This window comes from Ixodes scapularis, unplaced genomic scaffold, assembly GCF_016920785.2.
Source record: "Ixodes scapularis isolate PalLabHiFi unplaced genomic scaffold, ASM1692078v2 PGA_scaffold5__190_contigs__length_132052651, whole genome shotgun sequence".
NCBI classification, from domain to species: Eukaryota; Metazoa; Arthropoda; class Arachnida; order Ixodida; family Ixodidae; genus Ixodes; species Ixodes scapularis.
Window position 1 is genome coordinate 15,526,898 of NW_024609880.1, and position 6,320 is coordinate 15,533,217.

The 6,320-nt window shown below is 42.0% G+C and overlaps 2 non-coding genes across 2 annotated transcripts; one reads left to right on the top strand and one right to left on the bottom strand.

Moving 5' to 3' along the window:
- Positions 1–5,676: 5,676 nt before the first annotated feature.
- Positions 5,677–5,749, bottom strand: Trnat-ugu. Its single transcript has one exon. It is a non-coding gene; the product is annotated as a tRNA-Thr (tRNA).
- Positions 5,750–6,028: 279 nt separating this feature from the next.
- Positions 6,029–6,101, top strand: Trnat-ugu. The gene has a single exon. It is a non-coding gene; the product is annotated as a tRNA-Thr (tRNA).
- Positions 6,102–6,320: the final 219 nt, after the last annotated feature.

Sequence of the window (6,320 nt, forward strand, 5' to 3'; positions counted from 1 at the left end):
ACTATTTCGTGATAACCGGTCTCGACAGTAATACATCTTACTTGCTCTACTATGACCTCTGAAGAACAAAGGAAACGCGCAAGGAAGAAGTTTACAACAAAACATCATAGGTGGTCAGCTGTCTGTCCTCTCCTGTCCTTTCTTTCTTCGTGTTCAAGGTATAGTTCTAAGGTTCAGCTGATCGATCCACAAGTATGTACCAACGAGCTCAGAACTTAGCCATTACTTGGTTTCTAATTTTTGTCAGCTTATCTGAGCGCATGAAAAACTATCGAGTCACACTTGGCGTCAGTTTTGTTTTCTACATAAGACTGAGAAATTGAGAACACAGGTCCACAATGTGCGCGGTCGAAAACAGAGATCATCTCAATCCCAGTACGTCTACCAAATCCGCCAGCGAGCGAACAGCAACCTGAAAATAAGAGGAGAGAAAACTGCTTCTCACGTAGATTTTGTCAATTTCTCACACTCATATGAACATCGTACCGTAGTGATTGTCGGACCGCCGAAGACGCAAGTGCTTTTCAATGGCATATTCCATCGAAGATAAACAAAACCACGAATCAGTGTTGCCATCTTTGTCGCTTGAGACAGCGAGGAACATGATTGAAATCGAGATCAGAGCAGCTCCTGCGCATTCAATGACGTGAGCTCACATAAAAAAAAAAGAACGAAAAAATGCTGGACGCGTTTATGTTTTCTACCGTCAATGTTCGAAAAAATGTGCCCAGGAAATGAGAGAGAGAAGGAGGCGAGCGCGTTCGGGGACGTTAGAACGCCGAGCTCAGGTTTGAATGAGTAGTGGGTAGACCCGAAGCTAGCCGTTTTTGTCTCCGGTGAACTGGTCGAACCCGTTCAAATGCGAGAGCGAAACTCCGGACACCGGCGCTCCGCACTTTAGAGCGTTTGACGAGTGCAGTAGAGACAAAGCGAGCCGACTTTAAGTCAAGCCCCTAATCATGTGTGTATGTGTGTGCTAAATGTGCGATGTGAAGTCGGTAGCCTGCTCAACCAACTCGGCCAAGCTGCAGTTTTGTTAAGAATTGTTTCACTCACTCTCAACATATATATATGGGTGGTTTCATCTCAAATCGTGCAGGCAAAAAGGGTCGAATTTTTAATTTCGACGAAAAAAATATATGTTATGGCGCCGTTTCTAAAACCGCAGTCGACACAAACCGCAAGTTCGTCGGACTTTTTGTTCTCGAGTTATGAATTTTTAAAGAGGCCGCGGCGAAAAGCAGTGTTTTTCACACCCGTCGTGGGTCGGATGTTTCGCTTGATCTACCGCCATGGATTTTCAGTCCACATTATATTATCTTTTTTAAAGCACTCTGTGGACACATTTAAAAGGCTCCAATACCGTGAAATAATTTTAGGCCTTTTGCTTTTTTTTCTGCAAAAATGTCAAAAACGCCTCCTCGGTCAATTGTTGACGAACTTTGACAATTAATTACTGGCGATCTACTTGGGTTACACCGATATTTTTTATGTCCACGGAGAGCTTAAAACACGGTCTTGATATTTATTATAAAATGACTCGGCTGTATAAAATATCCTTTGCGGTACGTTTACTTTAATATGATGCAAAAACCAATAAGTACCAGTTTTGAAATTGATTTTCTCAAAAAACCATTTTTTATTTTTTTTTTATTTTTTGTTCAAATGTAGATATGATAGTTGTCTACACGAAAATCAAGCCTAGAAAGTGTATATTTTGTTTGTATGTTCTACATTTAAGCATCAATAACGTACAAAAACGTGTTTTTACGGCTTGAAGTGGACTTGCGAATTGCGCGTCTTCACAAGCTTGGAAATAGTTTTTTTCTTTTTTTCAACGTTCCCACATAAAAATTAAATACAGTATTTCCACCCTGAAATATTTATTGATTATTTAAATTTTATTGTAGGCGGCAAGCTACATCGGAGGAGTTCCAAAAAGAGAAAGCAACACTTCTTAACACACCAGGTGTCGTAAATTTTTAACGTGTAGGAGTCGGCAGACGTCTTATTGATTCGGGGCCCTCATTGGCCTGCATGAACGTCCCGCCCTTTCGGAGCCAGCAGATGACCACGACCTTTCGCGCTCGTTGTGTTAGATGGGACGGCCCGTGACAGTAAAGCGAGCAGCGCACCCTGTGTCACCAAAAGTGAAATGGTACGATTGAGTCGTTGACGCGGCGAACAGTGACAGCCACCCAGGAGGAGTCTGTCAGAGTATTGCACAAGGGAAAGCAAAGGAATCGTTGCCTGCAAGGATGAGGACACCACGTCTTTACAATGTCGACGGTCAACAACTGTTCTGCCAGCCAAAACAACGCCGCGTGCGCGCTAAAACCGGCGGCGCGGGACAGAAATCGCGCAGACGCACACACGAAGATGGGCCGGTTTCGTTAGGGATGTGGGGAAATTTAAAACCAGCCATCCGTGCATGCGTGAAACGATACCGCATGTTTGCCCTAGCTTCGAGCGCCCTATCCTTACCTTGAAACGGCCGTGCTCTCTCTCTCTCTCCGGGGAGATCCGATAGTGCCGAAGGGTTATCTATATATTAAACTTGAGGAAGAAAACGAGAAGGGAGTGTTTAAGTTTAATTATCCCCACCAACCCGCTCGTTCTGTCCTTATAAAGGGTTATCTCTTTTGGAAACAGCAAAGCCCGGAGACTGACATTAAAACGAGCGTGTTGGTAAATATACTTGTGTTTGTATTCTGCCCGGAGACTAGTTGGGTCGAAGTCAGCCTCCTTGTCAACTATAACCGTTTGTGAAGAGTGGGCTTCTTCCGAGATGAAACGTTAGCGCCGGCTGACGTGTTCTTTTGAAAAAAGGGAAGGGGAAAGAGAAAGTTTGAGTAACTGCAGAAACTACCTCGAAAGCTCCTCTCCCGATATGAAGCTTGAAGCATAGTCTCGGTTACCTTCTCGCGCATCGCCTGCTCGAATCTATTCTTCACTTTCTTTCGTACAGCCACTGTTCCGCACAGCCGTCGTGGATGTGCGTAATAGAGGGAGGAACAGATTCGAGCATCATCTGGACGCCGTCATCATGCCAGACTTCAATGTCGTGGGACCGACTCGTGTGTGTTTCTTCGCCCCGCTGAACTTTGTTTCTCGGGTGCGGTTTTTTCTGAACGTTTTTTTTTTTTTTCAATGTTTTCTTCTAACTGTTTGTTAGCACTGTTCAGTTGTTGGGTTTATTTCGTCATGGCGTAGCGGCCTGGCGGTGATGTAGAGAGCGTGTTCGCACGCATTTGGTTGCGTCCCGTTTAGGGAATGCCCGGGGGAGTTGGTTTTTGTTCTTGCCATGTGCGGCTGAGTTTTCCCGTCTTTATTAAATTACTGATTTTTTTCTTTTACCTTTACGTGCCGTCGACTTCTTTGTCTGACTCTCCACCAGGCGTGGACCTATCGCCTTGCCACCGCTCGAACCTAAATGCTTTATTTATTTATTTTTTAACGCAATTTTCGTTAAGATCGGAGTTGGGCAATTTAATTTCTATTTATTTATTTTTATTTCCTACCCCTCTCCATGACACACTCTCGGTGTGTTTCAGACCGTTTCTGTGTCACCACTTTTGTGTATTACGGAAGTGAAAGGACATTCCCTGGTGACCTGTGCGATGTGCGGTGAACAAGCCCCAGTGTTTGGTTTCGTAAAGAATTGTACATAATATATTGACGATGTGGCGACTTTCTTTGTCTTAGTAATATGACAGCTAATAGCTAGTCGTGCTAGTTTACTTTGAAAAATTTATAAATCGAAACAATACAACGTCTGTGCCTTTTGGTTATTGAAAGTGTACTAGGCCTGCTGATTTGGTTAGATATGTATCTCATGGTTCCCGCTCTTATCCAAACATACATAAATATTCAATACCACAAAATCCGTTTATAATTGATTACAAAATGCAGAAGAAAATTCAAGAAAACTTTTTCACAATTCATAGAGACGCATGGGTCGCTATGTCTGACTTAGGTCTTGTAGCAAAACAAAGACGTCTTTTTCCGATATTGAGGCCTAAATATAAAACATGCAAACAAAATATACACTTTCTAGGCTTGATTTTCGTGTAGACAACTATCATATCTACATTTGAACAAAAAATAAAAAAAATAAAAAATGGGTTTTTTGAGCAAATCAATTTCAAAAATGGTACTTTTTGGTTTTTGAATAATATTAACGTACACGTACCGCAAAGGATATTTTATACAGCCAAGGCATTTTATAATAAATATAAAGAGCGTGTCCTGGGCTCTCCGTGGACATAAAAAATATCGGTGTAACCCAAGTAGATCGCCAGTAATTAATTGTCAAAGTTCGTCAACAATTGACCGAGGAGGCGTATTTGACATTTTTACAGAAAAAAAGAAAAAGGCCTAAAATTATTTCATGGTATTGGAGCCTTTTAAATGTGTCCACAGAGTGCTTTAAAAAAGATAATATAATGTGGACTGAAAATCCATGGCGGTAGATCAAGCGAAACATCCGACCCACGACGGGCGTGAAAAACCCTGCTTTTCGCCGCGGCCTCTTTAAAAATTCATAAGTAGAGAACGAAAAATCTGACGAACTTGCGGTTTGTGTCGACCGCGGTTTCAGAAACGGCGCCATAACATATATTTTTTTCATCGAAATTAAAAATTCGACCCTTTTTGCCTGCACGATTTGAGATGAAATCACCCATATATATATGTGTGTGTTCTCCTGTGAGGCGCGTGAAGCGCAACTGTTTCAGTATTACCACGGCATTAGATCTTCTTTTAACAGCGGGCTGCCAGTCCAATGCATACTTCTTGGTTTTCAGAAATAATTCGGCATGCATGGTACCTTATGCATTTATTTTCCATAAAGTCTCAACATTAAACATTCCAATTATTATACTTTTGTGCCTCATTGAATATTTATTAAAATAAATAAATACATCTAATCAATGGAAAGCGTTCAAACTGTGAGACGGTCACTTCCAGAGTCTCACAGGGATCTGGTTTGGGCCCGCATTTGTGTTGATTTTTATTTAATAGAATTACACATTAACTGATATCAAATAAGGGCTATATGCTGATGATTACGTTGTTTAGTACAATATTCGAGACATTGACGACTGTTTGGCTTTGCAAGATGGTATTTCCCGTATTTTCACTAGGTGTAAACCGGGAACATGAAACTAAACATGGTTGTTTTACTCAAAAACGTAAGCTTTTCGCGTTTACATATGCCATCAGCGGGAATCAAATGACAACTGCCCCTAAGGTAAAGAATCTGGGCGTGTATCTTACAAAAAAATTCTTCCTGGACAAAACGCATAGACTAAATAACTGCAAAAACTTCTCGTATGCTGAACCTCATTAAACAAAACATCAATAAGTGACCCAAATACATTAAGCGGACACTGTATGTAACATACAGTATATTTGACCTATCTCAGAGCACGCCAGTGTCTCATGGGATCCTCATCATACCTATCTTATGGGGCGATTAAATCAATTTAAAAACAGAGCTGTCAAATTTATGAAGGGCAACTATAACTTATTATTATAATGCAATTAAATGCAAAGGTGCAAGCGAGCTGGACAAGAATGACGAAATTAATCCCTGGAGAAGGGGAACAAGAGGGACAAAGGACAAACATAAATCTCCCAACACAGCTAGGTGACTGGTGAGCGACCGAAAAAATCCGCCTGGTCCGGGGATCGAACCCGGAACCTCTCCATTACAAGTGGAGCGCTCTACCAACTGAGCTAACCAGGGGTTAGACGTCAGTAGAGCAAACGGGTTTTATCAGCTGCCACCAGTCGAACACCAACAAGGGTGAAGCTTAGCTGTGTTGGGTGTGTTGGGAGATTTATGTTTGTCCTTTGTCCCTCTTGTTCCCCTTCTCCAGGGATTAATTTCGTCATTCTTGTCCAGCTCGCTTGCACCTTTGCATTTAATTGCATTATAATAATAACTTTAAATTGCAAGCTTCACCCTTGTTGGTGTTCGACTGGTGGCAGCTGATAAAACCCGTTTGCTCTACTGACGTCTCACCCCTGGTTAGCTCAGTTGGTAGAGCGCTCCACTTGTAATGGAGAGGTTCCGGGTTCGATCCCCGGACCAGGCGGATTTTTTCGGTCGCTCACCAGTCACCTAGCTGTGTTGGGAGATTTATGTTTGTCCTTTGTCCCTCTTGTTCCCCTTCTCCAGGGATTAATTTCGTCAACTATAACTTTAGATCGATATATGGAAACTATAACTTTAGACATCTACCTAACTCCCTTAAGTTGCAGAAGGCGGTCCATTCCATTAAAACTGTGTTCTAGCATCTTTCATATTTATATCG